General features: G+C 39.0%; 1 protein-coding gene across 1 annotated transcript in view; it reads right to left on the reverse strand.

The window, feature by feature from the left end:
• LOC107669368 (sodium/calcium exchanger 1-like) overlaps nucleotides 1-24,040 on the reverse strand; it is a 69,524-nt gene that overhangs the window by 8,425 nt on the left and 37,059 nt on the right. The gene's annotated exons all lie outside the window — the stretch shown is intronic.

The raw sequence follows: 24,040 nt of genomic DNA on the forward strand, positions 1-24,040 counted from the left end.
ATGATTTAGACCAAAATTCATTCTGCTTGTTTTTATACATGAGCCCTAAGGAGTGTATTTAACATCCATAATATTCACATACAATTATTGAAAAAAGGTGGGTTAATTCAGCACATTTGACTTTCCTCTTTAAAATATTATGCAGTGGGAATTTTGAGTTCTTGCATAATCTTGAGTTCATTGCTGATTCCCTCAGAGAGGCAGAAACGCGCAGCAGCTCTGTTTTTAAATAATGGGGCAGCGGTAAAATGTTTTTGTGCTTATGGCTAATCACCCATTTGTCATTATTAGCACACACAACACTCTGGTCATGGTTGATAAACACTGTCTACAGAAAGGCTGTACAACAGCAACACGGGGGAAGAAATAATTTAATTATTTTAGCAAAAAAGACGTTGGCACTCCATAACCACAGTATATAATTATGTGGTAACATTGATTTTAGCTTGTATTCTATTTTCTGCATGTTATGAAAGTCATTATACAATGGATAGTTCTGGCAATTAATGCCGATTGGTCAATACAGCATTTTTAGTCGTGCTGAAACGTACAATAGTGTCGATTATGACACAAAACAAACACCTGTTCATTATATCATAGAGGCAACTATAATATGATCAGGCGCTGCATCTAGTGCAAACACAGTTCTTTAATAAATTTGCTAAACATTTTAATACAAATTTGAGTCCCTGATCATTTTATTGTGAAATAATCATTTTCTAAATTGATACATTCTCAAGTTGTCACCAGTATGACACAAAACACTCCCTGTTAGACATAAAAACAACATTAGGCAAATATGAATCCACACTTTCATCAAATGTTTGTAAAGAAATAAGATGCTTTAAATGTGTTGCTTTCCAGATTATGTGCTCTTTCACAGGCATCGCAGCAATGTGTATGTGCTTTCTGAGCAGAGGCGTAGAGTGAACACAGATGAATGAAGTGTGATGCACTAAAATAAATAAGTTACTGCTTTATGATCTCTATTGATGTTTTGGCAATATATGTAAAACAATTGTGTTGATAAAGACTTTTATAGTTGAAACTGATTATGCATTCAGTCTCTGTGTTAATTTTGCATAACTGTGCAGATTCAGTGCAAAAAAAGAACAATGTTTGGTGTCTTATCCTGGATACGATGCATACAGGAATAGAAGTGAACTGATCTGAAGACTCGGGTGAATGGAACACAGCTCATGAATAATGAAGAGAGAGAAAGAGAGAGAGAGAGACAAAGGCAGTTTCAAAAATTAAAAAGTACACAAATTTGTTGGCATGCTCAGGTACATGTGCATCTGCTGTATAAACACAGTTTCCGCTGCTGTTTTGTACTGTAATCCCTCTATTACATGTTAGCACTAATCTTCTCTTTTTCCACCTCTCTTTGCTTTGCAGCCTTCATTGGCCAGACGTGTGTGTAATTAAATTCATTAGGACTTGTTCTTTATTAATTAGCCCACCGTGCTTATCCTACACGATTGTAACACATGCTTTCAGTCCCATCCCCCCTTTAACCATTTCTCTCTTTTCACACTCTGCCTAATTTATCCATCTAAACTATGTATATATATAAATATATAGCTATATATATTATACTACCATTAATGTTTAAAAATATTTTTGATATTATTCAGCAAGGATGGATTAAATTGATCAAAAGTGACCGTAAAGAATTCAAAAGTTAAATTCTTTCTTTTCATTCATGTAGCGTCTGGACCAATCAGACACACCATTTTTCATTAGATTTAACAAATCAGTTATTCATTAGATTAACAAATCGTCACAGACCCCTCACCCAATAAACATACTGGGTGGTTTTCTCGGTTGGTTGTGCATCTTTTTCTTCTACATTTTTTCCTTCCACTCAACTTTCTGTTAACATGCTTGGATACAGCACTCTGTGAACAGCCAGTTTGTTTGGAAATTAATGTTTGTGGCTTACCCTCCTTGTGAAGAGTGTCAATGATTGTCTTCTGGACAACTGTCAGATCAGCAGTCTTCCCCATGATTGTGTAGCCTAGTGAACCAAACTGAGAGACCATTTTGAAGGCTCAGGAAACCTTTGCAGGTGTTTTGAGTTGATTAGCTGATTGGCATGTCACCATATTCTAATTTGCTGAGATAGTGAATTGGTGGGTTTTTGTTAAATGTGAGCCAAAATCATCACAATTAAAAGAACCAAAGACTTAAACTACTTCAGTCTGTGTGCATTGAATTTATTTAATACACGAGTTTCACAATTTGAGTTGAATTACTGAAATAAATTAACTTTTCCACGACATTCTAATTTATTGTTTATTTATCTAATTTATTTATTTAAAATAAAATGTGGTCAGAATCCATTCACATAATTTGAAAAATAATTACGTCCACTGGGTGTGTTTACAGCTGGTATTATAATGTGGTCAAGTGTAAAGGGGCTCCTCGTGAAACAGTTTATTTTTTCTGGTTTCTTTGGCCTGGATACTGAAAGAGGTCATCAGGAGATAGCAAGATCCCACTGGATGAACAAACAGCAGGATAAGGAAAGATGAGCATAACAGAACACAGCAAACATTAACCATGAAGCCAGGAGTACACATTAGCGTCATCTCCGTGACCAGGTAGCTTAACCCCACACGCCTGCTCTCAACTGTAATTAGAACTATTACTCACCGAGCCAAACGCTCCCCACCAAAAAAAGAGACAGATGTGCATAAACAAAAAACTAACAAGGGACCTTAATGAGGTCTGAAACTCACACAGCTGCTCACTTCCAGTCTGTCCACTTCATACTCACATGCACATGCACACAGGGACGTTTCTAGCCATTTTGACGCCCTAGGCGAAATCCAAATTGGATAAATAAATTTTATTATATTTGGATTTGAATACATGTTTAGATATTATCAATGACTACTATTTGTCTTTATTAGTTTTTTTTGTGTGTGTGGAATTGTTTTGTTGTTGTTTAAAACGTTGATTTAAAGTGTCAGTTTTTTCATTATTATTTCAGTCAAACCCATAAAACACTTTGTTACCCCAAACTACATAAAAAAGCTTGATCAGTCACATAAAAGTAATCAGACTCCAGCTACTTATTCCTTTGTTACTCATTGACGTGTGAACTTCCCCTTTAAATTATGCAATGCTCTGCCCTCTATGTGTTTGACGCTGCTCCCATTAAGCGCTGTTCGAAGTGAATTAATGAATTCAGCATTTCAACACTTCTGTAAGAATGAGTTAAATTCAACAAAGTGGTTTAATAAAGAATGTATTGATCTTGTGAATTAGCGAATTTTATTGTACCAATATTTTTTTAATTGGCCGTAAATTTTTTATATGGGAATATTACACAACACACTGATCCTTTAACAATGCATTGGCACAAAAACGTACATCTTTTGGACCAATTTTGCAGCGTGATTTCTCGACTGCCACAAATACTGCCTTAAAATACAAATTTTGTGCACTTTTTTACTGTACCAATATTTTAAATTGGCCTTTGAACTTAGCTTTATTGCAAGGCTAAAAAAAAAACACGTTACTTTGCCAAAGCACTGACAGAACCCATTGATCTAACAGTGTTGTTGAGTGCTCCAAATGCAAACTTTGCATGCAACAATCCGGCAGCAACTGACAGCACTCTGATCCAATGGAATATAGGCATCGTCAGATTGACAGTACTCGATTCTAGCCCAATGATGTTGGAGGATCCAGTGGGGGCGGCAATTATATTTCAGGGTGGCCGTGCCACTCTTTATCACAACCCTGCTAAAATGTATTGTCAGTACGTGTGCTCATTGGCGCCCCCTCCTGCTGGTGGCGCCCTAGGCGACCGCCTAGTTTGCCTATGCCTAGAAACGGTACTGCTTGCACACATGCTAACAGGCATGAATATGCACAGGGCAGCAATATGTGCCATTCAGCAAGCACCCACTTGTCATGGGAAAAATTCACAAATTTACACACAGCCACACACACGGTGTCAACTTAATAATAAGTGAGTACATTAACAGTGTTGGCAGTAAAAATATTCCCTCTATGCACCAGGCTCTCTCAAGCTGAAGAGGGTCTTTATGGAGCGCGTGTGGGCTGTGGAGATGACAGGGCGAGCGCAGGAGGCGGAACATTAAAAGCTTGCTTCTAAATGAGTCATTAAAAGCACCTTCAGTGGCGTGGGGCAGGTAAGATTCTCATGCATTCGCACGGTAAGGCGAGCACATGAGGCAGGTGTACACATTGCATTGTGTAAGACACTAAATTATGGGGTTGGCATGGCAACAGGTAGCTAGAGTGCAGGGATTGATAAAAGTATAGGCCTTAGGCAAAGGAAAGACAGAGACTGAGTCAGAGAGGAGGAGGAGGAGGAGGAGGAGGAGGGAGAAATAGCGAGATGGTGGCAAAGTAAAAAAAGGGAGGAGGGCTTACATGTAGAAACAGAAATAGAAAGGTGAGGCTGATAAAACAGTGACCCATTTTTTTTTTTAAATGAGCTGCATGTTAATGCAAGTATGTTCTGAAAGTTACAGACGCAAGGGTAAATACGGCAGCCAAACTATCAAAGGAAGCAATGTAAGAAAAATAAACAAGAAAGAAGATCTTTCATAAACAAGAAAGATCAATCTAGCTTTCATTCTCTCTCTCTTAAAAAAAATGCACACAGATCACTTCACAAATTCATGAGACTGGGGCCAAGGAATGAGAAAACACAAGCAAAAGCTCTAGTCATGCATTCAGACAGATATAGATGGAGAGACACACAAGCGCAACTGGAGAAAGATGAAGGAAAGGAAGAGGTAAACACATTACAGGGACAGTTACACTTGATTTTACTCCATATGACTTTTTTTTATCCGTGCCCAAAAGGAGCAATTTTGCTTGTTCTTTTCTATGCAACTGCAGTGTATATGGACTTTCAAGCTTTGTAAAAGTGGTCCATATGACTCATGCACTACATTTGATGTCTTCTGGAGTCATGTGATAGGTTTGTGTGAGGAGCAGACTGAAATGCACTAGATGCTGTTATTCTCTGACAGTTTTGACTCTCTTTGGCATGTTCATGAGAGAAGCAGTGATAATACGCAATATACATATTAGCAATATGCAAGAGAATCGCTCTTTTGAATCAGATGTTTGCAGTGAAGTTAATCCAGTTCACATAACTGGTTCGAATGATTCATTGAATGAATCAATTTTAAATTATAGTTTTTAAAATGACAAAATTACAGTTTTAAAATCCAATTTTAAATGACAGGTGAGCAAATGATAATAGAATTGTCCTTTTTGGGCAAACTATCCCTTTAATACAACAAACGACAGAATTGCAGTTGTTTTAAGCTTTTTGTTAATATTTTGGATACTATTAAAAAATATTTATGTTTACATTTTGCAAAAAAAAAAATGTAACGAAAAAAAAAACTATTTGCTATTGAGGTAAGAGCAATAAATTAATTTATTAAATTAAGATATATTATCTTATTGTCTTATTGTTTTACACAATTATGCTTCTCAGCTTTTTCTTGTTTTAAGAATTGCAGAGAGAGGTGTTGAAATTATTGAGAGAAATCGAGACATTAAAGGACAAACAGACCGAAGGGCAGATTTCATAAGGTAGAGGTGATTAAATGGCTCATAGAGGAAGCAGTTTCTGCTGTGGGTCAGTGAGAGGGGCAGCAGACAGCTGCATTAAACACATGCTGTGGTGAAAGCAGATTGCTGTTTAGCTTCAGGCTGCAACACATGCACCCATAACATCATCAATCCACTCATACTGCAACACACAGGAGTCTTCATCTGCTCCAGACTGGTTAGTGCTGGTCTAACCAGTCAACCTGCATAACCATGCTGTTCACCTGTAAAATATAAAGCTGAGCAGCACGGTCTGTCTGTTAGGCTAGTTACATAGTCAGGTGGGGACTGAAGCAAATTTTCCACTTTTATGCTCCACAGAAAAAAAAAAGATTTTTGGACGAGCTAATCCTTTTTTAATTCGATTTCTCATACATATACACAACAAAACAGTGTTTCCAGTACTTCAACCACCTCCAACGCCAATAGGAGATTAACAGCTTTCTTTTCACTTCCTTCGTAAATTCTCATGCGTTTTCTTTCTCATCCCCACACTGCACGAGAACATTTTCTGGTCTGTGTGTAAGAGACAAAGGCCAGCATGGACTGAAGCACTACATTATGATGCAAATAGAGGAGCTACCGAAGGTAAGACTGACAGTGGACCTGCGCTGTAAATCCATTAAGATATGACCAAATTAAATAAATGAAAGTACGGACAGTGAGTGCCCACGCAGAGTGGTTGGTCCTACACAACCAGATAAAGCTGAGGTCATTTTTTTTGTCATAATCAAACTTAGAAAAAGAAAAGCGATAAAACATGTCAGTCCCCTATTCACCTTACTTTGCAATGCAGAAGTAAGCTTTTTTCTGTGAATGTGTGTGACTTCTGATTCATTAGCCCATATAGGTAAATGAATAACTAGACGAGTAATAAAAACGGTAAACGGTAAAACTATTTTCCGCTACAAACAGTGTTTATGATTATGATAATACATTTAAATAATATAGCAACAAACACCAATTTGCAATATCAATCAGCATAACATACTGTTCTGTACAGCTAAAATATGTACATGCCCCCTCAGATTTTTAAGCCAAATGGATTTCAAATGGGGCTTCCAAAAATGCATTTTTACATTGGATAATTAAGTTGCACGATTATAGGTACAAAATTAATAGTGTCCTAAAGTTGTCATTTTTTAAAACATTACTTTTGAGCTTTTAGTGAAAATGATTTTCGCAAATCAATCAAAATCAGCACATGCTAGGTAATTTGTGTCTCTTGTGTGGCACATTTATTTGAAGGACAAGAGAGAACAGCCTCTATTTGCAGAGATAAGGTGCAGTTTTAGCTTGTGGTGTCCAGTGCTTAGATTTTAAATTCATTTGTTTCTGTGGAAGATTCAGTGAAATCAATGCAGGACTTAATATTCTTAATACTGTGGAATAGTGACAGTAAATGCATTAGTAATGCATGTTTCCACTTCAAATAATAATTTAAAAGTTTATAATTGGATCTGAAGACATTACAGTAACTATTATAATGAAAGCTTAAGTAAAAAATTTACTATATAATAATAGTGCAGGGGTTTCATGAAAAATTAACAGTTGTGCTGTTTTTGATACATAAAAATGCTGCGCGATCACTGACAGTCGATTTCAGTTGCAATTTTGCTTGGTTCATTACAAAAATATATATTATATCAGGAATTGAACCTAGGGTATTTGGGTCCTTTTACTGTTTATTGTGTGCCACCCCTATCACAGGTGCCCCCTCAAAATTACTAGGTGCATGATGCCCCTGCTTCTCACATTCAGTGTTAAATGATGTTAAAGGAGACATATTATGCCCATTTTTACAATATGTAATATAACTCTCTAGTGTCCCAGAATGTGTCTGTGAAGTTTCAGCTCAAAATACCCCACAGATCTTTTATTATATCATTTTGAAAATGCCTATTTTGAGTGGAAGCAGAAACACGCTGTTTTTCGTGCGTTGTCTTTTTAAATGCAAATAAGCTGCTGCTCCCCGCCCCCTTTTCCTGAATAGAGCTGCGCCATTACAGCTCGTACCTGCTAAAAACATCTGTTTTGGTTCTGATTATGATGTTTATCGCGCTGAAATCATGCGTTTTAAACAATATTAGTTTAAACTTCAGATATACGGTTTTCTGCACGAGTGCACTCGTACAGAAAGCGGCTGTCACAGCATATGAGTTCTACACTAAGTTCTCATTCACACACAAGTTTACGTTAAAAACTAGGGTTGTGACGGTGAAGAAATTTTCCCACCGGTTAATCGACGTGTGACAACACCGGTAATACCGGTATCACCGCGGGGGCAGGGGCGTTCCCTCTTTTCCTTATTTTCCTTCGCTTTTAAATAGCTTGTAAAAGCGGTGTGCGCATTTTACTTTCACTTTCAAATAGTGGCAATTCGGAACAAAGCAATTGTTCGTTTTTAGTTTGTTTGAATTTTCCATTTTTTCCTCGCTTTCCTTCGCTTTTAAATAGCTTAAAAGCGCCGTGCTCGTATATCGTGGCAAGCCTATTAAAAACACGAGTTACAAAAACAGTCGGTTATGTCTGTGAAGGTAAACAGCTGGGAAATAAATCGCATGTTTATTTTAGATCTGTGTGGCAGCAGCAATATACAGTAAATAAATCAATAAATCCACTGCTTTCTTGTCTTCTCTGAGGCTGGGACTGTAAATAGTGTTCTGTGCTCATCTGTGCAGCCAAAGACAGAACAGTTAGCATGTTTTGCACAAAAAAAACCTTGACCATGGCATTAGAGCTGGTACACCGTTGTCACTTGTAAAATCAAAATGACGGCGCCGTGGGTGGAAACTCACAGATTAAGGGGCGGCAATATTATAATGAGATCCCTTTGCCACATCACTAGGGGAGTGAAATCAGATGCGCTCGTTTTCTCAGACGCTTGCAGAAAAAGGCTTACCATAACAAAGTTACTGGGTTAATCTTTTTCACGTTTCCTTGGTTGGTAGATGCAACGGGGACCTGATTATAGCACTTAAAACCTGGAAAAGTCAGATTTTCATGACATGTCACCTTTAAAATGTAAAAAATTTATGTTAAAAACAAGGTGGATTTCTGCAGCATTGTGCTGCTTAGCCCCACCCACTGCAAAATCTCATCACTCCAAGATCACTCTTAGCATAACTGGACATTGGCCCAAATGGCTGAGACCGTGTCACATTGCGTGTTGTGCAGACAAATGGCTTCTCATTGGTCAGGGCATGCTGTTAAGCAGGGCACAGTTTCTAGTGTGATCATAAATACAAAACACCAACCACAGTTTTTCTGCTTGTAATTTACAGCACAAAGCTCTATGAACTCATTTCTCACCAGGGCCGGCACAGCGAGAGCCGATTAGAAAGTGTGCCAGACACTAATGAGAGGTTAAAAATGAGTGATATTACTACGAAAACACATTCAGCAAATGTCTGTCAGCACCTAACAAAGGCACTGTGGTGTCATGGCTTTCTGCTTTCATAAATACTTCACTGATCTGATCAGACTCTTGAGAAATTCCGTCTGCGTCTCTATCTGTCTCAGATCCCCCCCTCCCCCTTCTCCCTCCTCCTTTGTGTCACAGTTCGGTGTCTTTGATGTGTGGTTTAATGAAGCGCAGTTAGATTAACCACCTCTCCAGATGCTAGCTGCTATACATTAGCATGCTTATCTCTCCTTTCCTATCCCTTATATCTGTGAAACGTTCACATTCACACTTCTGATGAGAGCATGTTTCTAGTCTCATGAGATTAACAATTACAGAGAACAAAAGCCAAGATGGCACGTTTTCTTCCTTCTTCCTCATGTAACATGTCTTCATTTTTGTTTTTTTCTGTTCCATAATTTGTTCCACTCATTCAATTCCTATTGATTGTATTCGGCCCTGATATTAATCTTCACCGCACTAGCTTTGCTTTTGGCCTTGGATTTGTTGTGGGAAGGCAGTGGAAAGCCTTGCTTTAATGAATATAAGTGACTGGTGTATATTAGCTTATTATGTCTGGTGGAATGCCAGCATGGTTGGTTTACCTCTGAGAAACAAAATGGAGAATTTCAGAGGTTTTCAAGGGATTGTGTCTCTGTTGAGGCTGCTTGGTGCAGCACTAAACAGTTGTGAGGATCAGTTTTTTTTTTGTCTAGGCCTCGGGGCTAAGACTTCATAGTCTCGTCAGAGCTAAACATCACTATGGATGTTCTCGAGGGGAACTTTTTCTGGGAGAGAGAAATTTGAGGAAAGTGTATCCTGTTTGGATTATTAGAGCTGTTGTTACCAGTTATACCATGTTTACTTGTTTGGGCAGTAAACCAGCAGCAAGACCAGCATATGAACAGAGAGACGTCTCTCAGGGCCACAAGTCTCTAGAGTCGGACAAAGCTCAGTGTCAATGGTGAGATTTCTTTGTTTTTCAGTACAGTTTTTTCTGTTTTCAGTTCACATTCACGTCAAACAACCTTCTCATATTAGCAGCCTGTCGGGCAAAAGATGGAAACAAACATCCTCTATTGTTTTCAAAAATAGAGGCCAATGGATGCACTTGTCATCTGGATTTTTTTAGTTTGAAGACATATTTTAAAATGCTTTTCCGCCTGAACAATCAACCCTAGGGATGCAACAGTATTGAAATTCAGACAAACTGAAAATTATTTTCATGCTGTGACCAATAATGGAAAAAAGGCACATATTAGAAATCTAAACTACCATTCAAAAGTTTGGGGTCAGCAACATTTTTTAATGTTTTTAAAAGACATCTCTTATGCTCACCAAGGCTGCATATAATTGCTCAAAACACAGTAAAAACAGTAATTAACTATTTAAAATAACTGTTTTCTATTTTAATATATTTTAAAGTGTAGTTTATTCCTGTGATGGTAAAGCTGAATTTTCAGTAGCTTCTTCGGTGTCACATGATCCTTCAGAAATATGCTGATTTAGTGCTCGAGAAATATTTTTGTGGAATTTGTGATGCATTTTTTAGGAATATTTGATGAACATAAAGTAAAAAAAACTGCATTTATTTGAAATGAAATGACCCCAAACTTTAAAACATTGTGTATACACACTAAATTCTAAAATAAAAGTAAATTTTGGCATCACAACATGATAAACTATAGTATGAAAGATTAATAAATATTCCTTTTAAAATGTGCTAAACAAAAGTCTATACTGTTTGTATGAGAAAAATACTCATAGAGGAAAGGCATCTATGATGCTGGTTAGACAGACCCTTAGAAACTCTAACAGAGCAGAGAGAATTATCACCATTGGATCCAAATGATTAGATGGGTTTATACAAGAGAGTTTGTGTGCTGTGAGAATTTGCTGTGTAATATCAGTAACATTAATAAAGGTTGTTGTACTTACAATAAAATGAACCCAATTAAATATTAACACACAAACGCACAGCCCTGCTATCAGAAACAGAAACTCACGCCAGCATGTGCTCTTAAAGGGAAAGTGCTTCAAATGAGATGTGCTTATCTGCCGGGGGAGCAGTTGGGGGTTCGGTACCTTGCTCAAGCGTCTCACCTCAGTCGTGGTATTGAGGGTGGATGAGAGCGCTGGTCATTCACTCCCTCCCACCTACAATCCCTGCCAGTACCGGGACTTGAACAATTGACCTTTGGGTTACAAATCCGACTCTCTAACCATTAGGCCGCGACTGCCCATGTGCACCCCTGTCTATAGACATGAGGTGAATACATTATACAACAATTCAATAGCATGTTGACATTGTTTCCACATTTCAGTGAGAAAGAAAAAATGTAATTCTTTGAATTATATTTGCTCTAGAACTATTGAAATGGTTGCAGAAGAATACATCCCTTTTCATCATGTTGTTTTAAAGTAGCACAGGGAAAGTTTGAGAACGTATTGTATAACATTATTGCATGCTGCTTATTAAGAACTAAGCGAGAAGTAGTAACAGAGGGAAAAGACAAAGAGACAGAGAGAGAGGATGGGGCTTTAGGGATCAGCTCAGTTACAGAGACAAGACTCATAATTACAGGAGGGGTGTGTGTGTGAGAGAGATCTGAGATATCATAAGATGAAGAATGTAATTAATTTGAGCGCAGTTCTCTCTCTGGCACCGGAATCATATACTTCTGTATACCTAATTGTTTAACTTAAAGCATGTGGGCGAGAGCCAGACGGGGCATAGAAAGACCATGAATTTAAAAAAAAAAGAAGGGAGGTGGGGCAGGTGCAAGAGTTAATGTCTAGCCATCGATCACTGTTTTCTTTCTTGCCTAGTAATACAGGAAAATGTAAATCACACGCATCTGTGCATGAGTGAGGCCTCATTATAGTGTCTAAAATTCTATAAAACACTGGAAATGGGGACAGCTATATAAATAACCACATGAGGGGAACTCTGTTTTCACCCGGCAATATTACCACAGAATTGCACTTTATTGGCAAATTGTATGCAAATATCTGCAGCACGTTAGCAAGAGGTTCATTCTGTTTTGGCTTCGAAATGAATCTGCCTTAATCTCTTCCTTGCTTTCTCGTCTCCTGAAAATGCTCCTGCATCACAGTGCCCCGGAAAAACAGAAGCTTCAAAGTTCATGCCGACAGGCTCAAAAGAACCTGTGATAAAATAAAGGTGATATGCGCTGGAATGGTCTATATTTGACACATGACGTCTTCTTACATTCCACAAGACACAGCACAGCAGAATGGAACAAAATGTAGACATGTTTTATAAAGCTGCAGTGTTTTTATGTTGACACCAGTCTGAAAACCGGTGCTCTGGTGACCAGATTTATTACGCCTCAAACCGGAACTACATTATCGTTCAAAAATTAGCATTCAGTAAGATTTAAAAAAAACAAAAAAAACAAAGAAATTAATACTTTTGTTTAGCAAGGATGCATAAAGTCACAGTAAATACATTTATAATGTTACAAAAGATTTCTAACTCAAATAAATGTTATTCTTATGAAATTTCTATTCATCAAAGAATACTAAAAAAAATGTATCACAGTTTCCACTAAAATATTAAGCAACACAACTGTTTTCAACATTGATAAGTATAAGAAATGTTTCTTCAAAAATGATTTCTGAAGGATCACGTGACACTGAAGACTGGAGTAATGACTGCTGAAAATTCAGCTTTGTCATCATAGGAATACACTACATTTTCAAATATTTACAAATAGAAAACAGTTATTTTAAATTGTATTATAATTTCACAATATTACTGCTTTTATTATATTCTTTATCAAAAAAATGATCAAATAAGCTGTTTTTTTATGTAGTTCCAAGCATTCTGTTAATGGGTCAAAGAACTACATCGCCCACTCACTCTTGTTCCTTCAGGCTAATCATTGCGATGCTGCTGGTTTCTTGTGATAGCAACAGCAAAAACTAAAGCAGTGTAAGTTTAAAATGTTTATTTCTATCAATCAAATGAAGGCCAAGATTACTGAGTAAAATCGGGACTGCACTAGCTTTATCTGGATATCTGTTCACCCTATGCAAGAATGTATTTCTTACAAACAACCCTTAAAGGGACAGTCCCCCCAAAATTGAAAATTCTGTTATAATTTACTCACTCTAAACCTGTAGGACTGTATGAGATAAAATACAATATTTTGAAGAATACTGACTAACAGTTACTAAACAGTTTCGGTTCTCACTGACATCCATGACGAAAAAAGATAGTGAAAGTCAAAGGGAACCAAAACTGTTTATCAACATTCTTCAAAATATCTTCTTTTGTGTCCCACAGAAGAAAGTCATACAGGTTTGGAACGACATGAGGGTGAGTAAATAATGATAAAGTATCCCTTTAAGTTTAAGTCTTCTATATGCATAAGTGTAAAACATTATTCAGTCAAATATGTTAAGAATCTCTGTGCATTTGTGTGCAAATGCATTTCATAACAGCACTATGGCTCCCAGCTGAGAGCCGAAAGGCATTAACACAGTTAAATTATTTATTTGTGTGATATGTTTGTGTATGTCAGCACCTGTCTGTCTTTGCAGCTTATAGCAGCACCAGTGGCCTGAGACGGAAACTAGTCCCCAGTCGCTCATTACAAGCTTCTGCGAACTGCATCACAGCACACCGCATCGCGTTTAATTTCTGCACCGCAGGTTTATGCGCGCATGGAGGGCTGCCACCAGGGAAAAACAAATAACGCTGGATAAACAACTGTGCTGAAGAGTGAAGGATACACAACAGTGTGACTCTGTTTCACACCTTGGCACATAGCAGCGGTGTCGTAGAGGTCCAGCCAACGCGCTGACACAAAAAGCATTTCTGTGCACTAAATAGATGCGTGGGTGTCAGGATGCGTTTTGAAGAGAGAGTGGGCTACGTGGGTGTGGGCGAACATGCGAACACATGGGACGGTGATTAACGGCTGCAGTTTAGCCACACCCAGAAAGAACACAAGCGTGTGGTAAAATATGGTAAGAGCGGAAGATGAAGTACGTAAGCAAAGAGGTGCCCTACGGTTCTAAAGTCTCGCTTACAGTGTTACAGTCTGTTCAACACTCCCCTGTAGTCACGTTCCGTCTCTCTTTCTCTCTAATGACCTGTGGGTGGATGTCTATTTCTATCCGCACACTGAAGCAGACACACACGCATGGCTTTGACTGACAAAAGGCACAAATCCTTTTCCAGCTTGGTTGAATGTCAATCTCTTTCCTTGCACACATAACAAGATCATGCCAAGAAAAAAAGAACAGGGGAGAAAGAGAGAGAGAGAGAGAAATAGAATGAAAGAGAGATACTGGCATGTTGACGGTTTATAAATGATTGATTTAAAATTTCCACTCACATGCATGCAGTCATATAGAAATGCTCCGGATACACGGAGCTGGCATTAAAAGCGTCTAAGAGACAAATCTGGTGATGACGGATGGCAAAGAAGAGCAAAAAAATATATATTTCAAGTAAGAGGACGAAGCAGAATACTTGGATAAATTGAGAGAGGATGACAAGTGTGTGTTGGAGGAGTGGGACCATTTCTAGCTCCCAACTATTTCACCAACTTGCACATGAAGAATGCCAGAGTTTAGAAAATAGAAATATCAGAGATACTGGCAGCAGAACCACATGCACACTCACATGCATGCAGAGGAGGAAGACAGGAGTTAAACGGCTGCTAAATAAACATATAAAGCACATACATCCCAGAAGCACTGCTTGAACAGACCATCATATTTTTATTCAAATTTAATTCACACGCATTCTAGACACTCTATAATGCATGTCACTAATACACAGGCAAGACGAGTAAAGCCAGCTCTCCAACAAATGACAAACCAGAATTCATTCATTTCCAATGGAGAATAGTAAAGGAGCCGCATGGAGTTCCACTCATGTGTAAGCAAAAATGTCAGATTTGATTTGAGCTTGTTCGTGTGTTAAAATATTTGAACCAGTGGCTAGTCCGCATTAAATCAAAGTGGGAATTACCAATACCTATCACTTGAAACATGACACATGCAAAAAACTTTTATGAGACTTTTATGGTGATTTTTTTTGTTGTTGTCATTTTTTAGCTTTACAGCTCCATTCACTTCCATTGTAGGGAAAAGAATGGCCAGTATTCTCTTCAAAAATTCATATTTTGCTCTCCACACAAACAATGTACTATTTTGGGTTTGGAATGACATGAGAACATGTAAATGACAATATAAGAAATATAATACAAAGTTTTTTCTTTTTTTTATATACATACTCAGCTGTAATGAAACCAAGCTTACACAGCTGAGCATGTTCATTCTTTTAAACTTTCCCTTTAAATCTGTTTAAGGCTTGATTTCTTAAGATAATGGTGGTTTTGAAGTCAAAGCACTGAAAAATCAAATGATACTTATGTCTGGGAAACTGCTCTACTTCAAATCTAAAATAAGACTCTGAAGTAATAGGCCAATTGAGGTAAGACATACGATTATCTTCATTTAAAAAAATAGAGAGAGGAAAACAGAGAGATGATAACGTTAAATCTGAGACGCTTACGCTATGCCCCTGAAAATTTAAAATAGAAACTAAGCTCTCGCTGCATTGTTCTTCCCTCATCTTCAAAGTACTGGCAAGGATATCATAATTGTGCCGTGCTGTTAATTCATCATTCAGAGCCGAGGAGGTGGGGGATGATGAATGGAGATAGGAGGGAGAAGGCAGAGAAAGGGAGGAAGAGAAGGAAGATTCAAAGGCAGGCATGATGGCATCGCTGTCATTGCCAGCTGGAAGGTCTCCTGTGGTCATTGCTTAAAATTTGTCCTTTTCCTCAACAAAACAGCCCTGTCACATAAACCATCCAGCCAATCAAAGCGCTTGGTTCACAGAGACACTTTAGTTGTAGATAAACAGTCTTCAAACCAAACTGATGTCACAGCAAACATCCTGAACATCAGATGGTTGCTTGGGTGTGAAAATAACAGCCAGACTGTTTTGGGAAAGGTGACGGAAGAGCCTTCGTGTGTGTGGGGCGCTAACACAGGGTTTTGAGGGAACACAAGAGCAGCTGGGCTTCATCGCTAGATCTCACTTCTTTGCTCACAAGCTCTATCTCTTTTTCACAGGAAATTGTTGGGTTATGGGGAGTTGCAAGTCGTTCTGTGCCCTTCCAGTGTCCTCTTATGGTCACACACTCAAGCAGATTCTTAGAATCCAGATTCCTTAATTTAATTTTGGCCTTTTACAAAAAATACTGCAGATACATAGGGACAGATAGGGTAGGGGAGAAAAACTGAGTCAGGAAATATTGCAAGCTAGTAATGAGGATCACAGCTCAATGTGTCAGAGCCTCAACCGCTATTTCACACTTTCAGCCTCACGCTCTACTGTTCAGTAGTTTGGGGTCAGTAAGATTTTTGAAAGAAATCAATACTTTTATTTAGCAAGGGTGCATTAAACTGATGTAACACTAAGTGCATTTTTAATGTTAAAAAATATTTCAATTACAAAAAATTCTGTTCTTTTGAAAAAAAAAAAAAAACGTTTCTTAAGCACCAAAACAGCATATTAGAATGACTTCTGAAGGATCATGTGACACTGAAGACTGGAGTAATGGCTTTTGCAAATTCAGCTTTAACATCACAGCAGTGTTACTTTTAGCATTATTTATATATTATTAATCTTTTATTTGTATATTTTCGTTTTAAACATTTTTTTACGTGCTTTTGTCATATTTATTGTCAGTTTTTTATATTTCTATTTCTATTTATCTTTCTTTTATTTTTATTTTAGTTTTGTTTTAGTAATCTTAGTATTTCATTGTATTTGTTTCAATTAGCTGCCAAGGCAACATTTCTAAGTTTCTAATATTATCTTTATTATCTGTTAACTTGTCTAAGTTCTTTTTCATCTAATATTTATATTTTAATGAATATTTCAGCTTTCTCGGAACATAATTTTGAATAGTTTACATTTAGTTCCTCATTTGAACAGTGTATATGAGATTTATATTATTAAAAAACCTGTTAAAAAAAAAAAAAGTCATTATTTTTGCAATTCCATCTGGTGCTGTGCACGATACTACACCCCGTTAAGCTGGTCATGTGATCTCAACATGGCAGCCTCCATAGGTGGACCCACTCCATGGAAAATAAACTAGCTTTTAGGCTTCTGATATGACTGGCATTTTGTATGAGCGAATATGATTTTATATACATTTTCCAAAAGTACTTTTCCTTTATTTAGAGGCTAATCTTCTTTTAATGATGAAAAACGACTGAGTGCCCCTTTAAAGATTATGTTCACCTTTAACAGTGATCTTTCTGAACTTAAAGTTGAAAAAGGTTGGTGAAGCCATTCATTCTCAAACATTCATTCACAACCTTCGGCACTCCATTTCCATTGATCTGCTTCCCACTTTTGTTTATCCTGGTCTATTAGTGTAGACAGTGTGAAATTAAACAGCTCTCCCGTTCACCCTTTGATACCCATGGAGATGGATGGAGTGATGAAAATATGCTACGGGATGCATGACAGAGAGAGGGGGTGAACAAATGGAGGAAAATGCTTAGCGTGACTCTTTAAGAAGAGCTGAAATTGGGATCTAACAAAAGTATTGGAATTGGTTCCTCTGATAATAATCGCTTGGAAATATTGTAAACATGGCTGTTCTGAATACATATTGTTTTCCATGATACTAGTAAACATTACTATCCAAAATTTGATGGATGATTTATTTTTATGCTAATGTTGTCATTACAATACAATGACACACTCCTGAAATATCCACCTTTGGAACTACGAAACCAACGAAGACTTGGAATAACTGTTCGTCTGATCGGTTAAGCTGTGCTGATGGCCATTTTCCATTAAAAAAATCCATGCAGTCTCTGATTGCATATTAAATATTTTAAGTGAGACATTGAAGGTGAATAACTGTCACAATGCACACACACGAGGGATGAGGAGACACTGGAGAATATGTTGACAAGACTTTATTTACAGGAACCAAGGGAGACGAACTCAGGAAGACGTTTACAGGAAGACGTACAACAGCGGACAGAGAACTTGGGACTGGGAACACATTTTATACACACACACACAGGAGGAGGGGATGACGAGACACACCTGGGAGCAATAAAACCAAGGGAAACACCTGGGACAAATGAAATAAACTAATCAGGACAGGAACAGGAAACTAACCAAATAAAGGCATGGGAAGGCACATGGGGAGCAGGACACACACAAAACATGGAACAGAGTCTGACAATAACAAGATTTTACAGGATTAAAGGGATATAATTTCATGTAGATGCACTAATCTGATGGTGAATCGCTGCGCCTGAAGGCTTTCTGAATTAGAGTGAATTTAAAGCCACAGCTTATGGTGGCAGCATTAGCAGAGACATTCAAACATTGTGAGCTTGGCAGGGCTTCTGTGTTCACCCATTTGTATGTGTGTTTATGAAGAGAAGTGAGGTTGATGAAGTAGTGCAAGAACTTGTTTTTCAACAAGAAAACAAGCAGCAAAATGCTAATCAGTGCTGTCACTATCTGGAGAAAAGATTTGCTCCATTTAATCTCTATTTCCCCATCTTAGGAAAAAATGACACAGAGATGCTTTGTCTCCAGTTGAGCTGTCAGAGCAAAAGCTTACATTCTTACTCCAGTGGTAACAGAAAATGTCAATTATTAAACCACAAACATGTTTGTTCGCTTGCATTCACTGATGCATGAAGCACTTCGTGTTCGATACTGTGCAGCTGCATATAAAAAAACCTAAAGGAATTGTTCATCCAGAAATGAAAATTCTGCAGAATGTGCAAGCAGCTCTTTTACAGACTTTTTAAACATTTTTTATAATTTAATTTAATTTAAAGTGCCACTATTATGCCATTTTTACGGTTCCTAATATTGCTTTGGGAGTCTCCTTCATTAGGATTACATGCATGCAAGGTCAAAAAACGCTTTAGTTTTCTCAAAATATGCATTTAATATCACCTCATTTTCCAGCGTTTCTCAAACTATTCGTCCGAAGCAGTTCAACGATTCATTCTCTCTAAACCCCTCCTTTCCCGTGAGCCTGCTCTGCTCAGATTGGTCAGATGGCCTAGTCTGTTTTGATTGGTCTACGGCGTACAGTGCGTTTTGGAAACGATACACCTATTTCAACAGTTCTGTATTTTGAACTCTCTATAGAAAATATAAACATGTATTATTTATCATACTTACAGGTTGTGATTCAGTGGAGCAGCTGGTCCAAATAAACAGGATACTGATCCATCTTTCAACAGCAAGCGTTTTGTGAATTGCGTGTTGAACTCCCCGAGATTAGAGAAGCAGTCGTCAGTAGAATGACGTGTTTGTGGGCGGGGTCAAGTTGTTCGCAGCCGGCCAATGTAGAACATAGGCACGCATTATGCAAATGTGTTACCCCGTGACGTGTAGCCGTCACAGAAGTGGGATTCGAATTACTAACGACTCGTTTCAGCTGTTCAGAGTCGATTCTTTATTTTGGGAGACAATAACTTTATTTATCGTGCACTTTCTGTCAGGGTTGGGGATGAAGGATGGAGCGAGGACTTCCTGGAGCGAGGAAGATAAGGGCTTTATTAAAGGCAGAAACAAAACAAAACAAACAAAAACTACCCCGTAGGGGAAAAAACAGCTGGCAACTTGACTGGCTGGCAGGACAAGGCAGGACAAGGCACACGACAGGTAACATTCGACGACGAACTGGCCCAAGAGACATTCAAACATTGTGAGCTTGGCAGGGCTTCTGTGTTCACCCATTTGTATGTGTGTTTATGAAGAGAAGTGAGGTTGATGAAGTAGTGCAAGAACTTGTTTTTCAACAAGAAAACAAGCAGCAAAATGCTAATCAGTGCTGTCACTATCTGGAGAAAAGATTTGCTCCATTTAATCTCTATTTCCCCATCTTAGGAAAAAATGACACAGAGATGCTTTGTCTCCAGTTGAGCTGTCAGAGCAAAAGCTTACATTCTTACTCCAGTGGTAACAGAAAATGTCAATTATTAAACCACAAACATGTTTGTTCGCTTGCATTCACTGATGCATGAAGCACTTCGTGTTCGATACTGTGCAGCTGCATATAAAAAAACCTAAAGGAATTGTTCATCCAGAAATGAAAATTCTGCAGAATGTGCAAGCAGCTCTTTTACAGACTTTTTAAACATTTTTTATAATTTAATTTAATTTAAAGTGCCACTATTATGCCATTTTTACGGTTCCTAATATTGCTTTGGGAGTCTCCTTCATTAGGATTACATGCATGCAAGGTCAAAAAACGCTTTAGTTTTCTCAAAATATGCATTTAATATCACCTCATTTTCCAGCGTTTCTCAAACTATTCGTCCGAAGCAGTTCAACGATTCATTCTCTCTAAACCCCTCCTTTCCCGTGAGCCTGCTCTGCTCAGATTGGTCAGATGGCCTAGTCTGTTTTGATTGGTCTACGGCGTACAGTGCGTTTTGGAAACGATACACCTATTTCAACAGTTCTGTATTTTGAACTCTCTATAGAAAATATAAACATGTATTATTTATCATACTTACAGGTTGTGATTCAGTGGAGCAGCTGGTCCAAATAAACAGGATACTGATCCATCTTTCAACAGCAAGCGTTTTGTGAATTGCGTGTTGAACTCCCCGAGATTAGAGAAGCAGTCGTCAGTAGAATGACGTGTTTGTGGGCGGGGTCAAGTTGTTCGCAGCCGGCCAATGTAGAACATAGGCACGCATTATGCAAATGTGTTACCCCGTGACGTGTAGCCGTCACAGAAGTGGGATTCGAATTACTAACGACTCGTTTCAGCTGTTCAGAGTCGATTCTTTATTTTGGGAGACAATAACTTTATTTATCGTGCACTTTCTGTCAGGGTTGGGGATGAAGGATGGAGCGAGGACTTCCTGGAGCGAGGAAGATAAGGGCTTTATTAAAGGCAGAAACAAAACAAAACAAACAAAAACTACCCCGTAGGGGAAAAAACAGCTGGCAACTTGATTGGCTGGCAGGACAAGGCACACGACAAGGAACATTCGACGTTGATACGATGATGAACTGGCCCAGGACTGCAAACACAAGGACAATAAATAGTGAGCAAATGAGGAGGGAAACGAGGGAACACATGTGGGGCAAATTAACCAATGATCAGGTAATAAGATGGGTGGGGTCAAGACAATTGACACGAGAGCACATGGCACACAGGAAACAAAGACAAAAGCCATGTGCTCACACTAAACAAACAAGCACATGGCCAACAAAACAATCACAAGCCATGTGCTTGAACAAAACAAGACACGAACACGCAGCTAATGAGAAAACTCATAAGCCGCGTGTTCACAGAAGACAAGACCACACGCAGCCAGCAAAAACCAAGCTGCATGCTACACAGCACAAGACAAAACAGGACATGAAAAGCACACAGCCGATAACACGAGCTGCGTGCAACAACACCACAAGACAACAAGAAAAGCACATGGCTGAACACAAACCGCGTGCTACACAATACACAACACACGTGGACAGACGAGCGCACGGCCGAGCGAACTCGAGACCGCACGCTCCTACAAAAGACAGAACATGGAGCGCGAGTGTCCGGACCCCGACACGAAATTGAAACTCAACAAGACATGATTGCCGGGATCTGAACACCATGCTCCAACATGGAACAGGACACGCAGACGAGCACTCACGAAGCCGCGCGCTCACATGAAAACAACGACACGACGGGAGTGTCAGGGCTCTGTCACAAAACCATGAATTACACTAGACCGAAGTGACAGAACCCTGACACTACCCCCCCTCAAAAGGGACGCCACCTGGGCAAGGTGCTTGGGCGGAGCAGGCAGGGCAAGGATCTTGGGTGGAGCCAGTAGGCTAGGGAGCCTGGGCGGAGCTGGCAGGGCAAGGAGCTTTGGTGGTGCCAGCAGGGCAAGGAGCTTGGGAGGCGCCGGCAGGGCAAGGAGCTTGGGAGGGTCTGGGACGGCCTCTGGGCCAGCAGCGGGCTCCTGGACGGCCTCCGGGCAATGTGGGATGGAGGAAGCCCTTTTCCTCCTCCTCCGTTTCCGAGAGCGGGGCACTGCAACTTCGTCGGCCACCTCTGGAGGCGCAGCAGCCTCTTCGGCCACCACTGTGGGCACTGCAGCCTCATCAGGCACCGCTGGGGGCGCTGCAGCCTCATCGGCCGCCTCTAGGGGAGCTACAGCCTCTTCAGCCGCATCTAGGGGCGGCGAGGCGGACCCATTCTTCTTCCTTCCCCTCCTCCATTTACCAGAGTGAGGTGCTGCAGTCTCTTCGGCCGCCTCTAGGGGTGCTGAAGCGTTGTCGGCCGCCACCAGGGGTGCTGCAGCATCATCAGTCACCTCTGGGGGCACTGCAGCTTCTTCAGCCACCAGTGGGGGCGCTGCAGCTTTGTAAGCCACAAATTGGAGCATGCGCTGGTAGTGGGGGCTGGAGAGAGTGGAGGCTGGTGGACGATACAAACCCTTCTTCCGCTGAGTCCTCATGTTGGCCAGTTCGATCTGTCAGGGTTGGGGATGAAGGATGGAGCGAGGACTCAATATTGCAGGAAGATATTAAAGGCAGAAACAAAACAAAACAAACAAAAACTACCCCGTAGGGGTAGAGGGTCAGGGTCAGGGCTCTGTCACAAAACCATGAATTACACTAGACCGAAATGACAGAACCCTGACACTTTCAGCTTTACAACTTTGCAGATCGTTTACTTTCACATACAGATACATTACACACTGCATGAAAGGCAATATTGGAAATGGCATAATAGGGGCACTTTAATTCCGCAAAGCTGAATTTTCAGCAGTCATTACTCCAGTCTTCAGTGTCACGTGATCATTCAGAAATTTGCTGATTTGCTGCTCAAGGAAACTTTTTTTTATTATTATCAATTGAAAACTGCTTAATATTTGTGTGGAAACCATGATACATTTCTTTTTTGTAACAATGTTTGTAACAGTCTTTACTGTCACTTTTGGTCAATTTAATTGTACTTGCTGATTCAAAGCATTAATTTCTTACTTTGGAACAATAGTTTATAAAAATACAATAATAATAATTTACAGAAAGCTATATAGTCGATTGTCTTTGAAATGATCAATTACTTGATTAACCCTTAAATGCATACCTCAGGTCTTTAGCGACCCGGGACATAATTCTCTACCATCTCCCTCCTTCATTTTTTTAAGTTAGACATCAACTCTCTTAGTATTCCTCAATCTATTAATTATAAACAATATAACAAGAAAAAAAATTGTGAAATATAAAAGAATGCCAGTTTTCTGATTATTTTTTTGTAAAAAGTGTATAGGGTCGCTAGACACCTGAGGTATGTAAATGTGTAAGAATTGTTTTCCTGCAACTATATTTACATATCTGATGACTCAATATGTGCAATGCATCTTTTTCCTTAAGGTGGCACTGTTTGATACACAATGATGACATGACGTTTCACTCATAATTAACGCAGGCATAAATCATATCATCAGCAAAAAATTAAGTGGTTTGAATGGCTTTACTGCAGAGCAATTACTATACGCAATGAAATATAAATGTTACTGTCATTTGATGCTGGATGTGGTGAATAAGCTGCCAGTGATCAAAATATTGAATATGAAGTCATTGAAAACGATAGTTTTGAGAATATGGCTGAGATCGTGAATATGAGGCAGATGCTGAATGTACTGTGGAAGTGCGCTCTGACGATGACAGCGATGGTAAAATCATCTGCTCAAATTGAACCTTTTTAAGTTTCAAAAGGTAACAAAATATGCTTTATTTTATTCTTCTGTAATCGTTCTTAAAATATCAAGAGAGTTTTTTGCTATTGCAGCAGTTAGAGATCCATCTGTGCTGGATATACGTCCGGGTCACTAAAGACCCGAATATGTAATAATGATTGGCGAAACATTCATGCATTTAAGGGTTAATGGAGGTTTAAATAAAAAAAAAATGCACATGCAATTAAAATATAACTGATCGAACAAAAACAG

The sequence above is a fragment of the Sinocyclocheilus anshuiensis genome, unplaced genomic scaffold (assembly GCF_001515605.1).
Source record: "Sinocyclocheilus anshuiensis isolate Anshui unplaced genomic scaffold, SAMN03320099.WGS_v1.1 scaffold180, whole genome shotgun sequence".
In the NCBI taxonomy this organism is placed as follows: Eukaryota; Metazoa; Chordata; class Actinopteri; order Cypriniformes; family Cyprinidae; genus Sinocyclocheilus; species Sinocyclocheilus anshuiensis.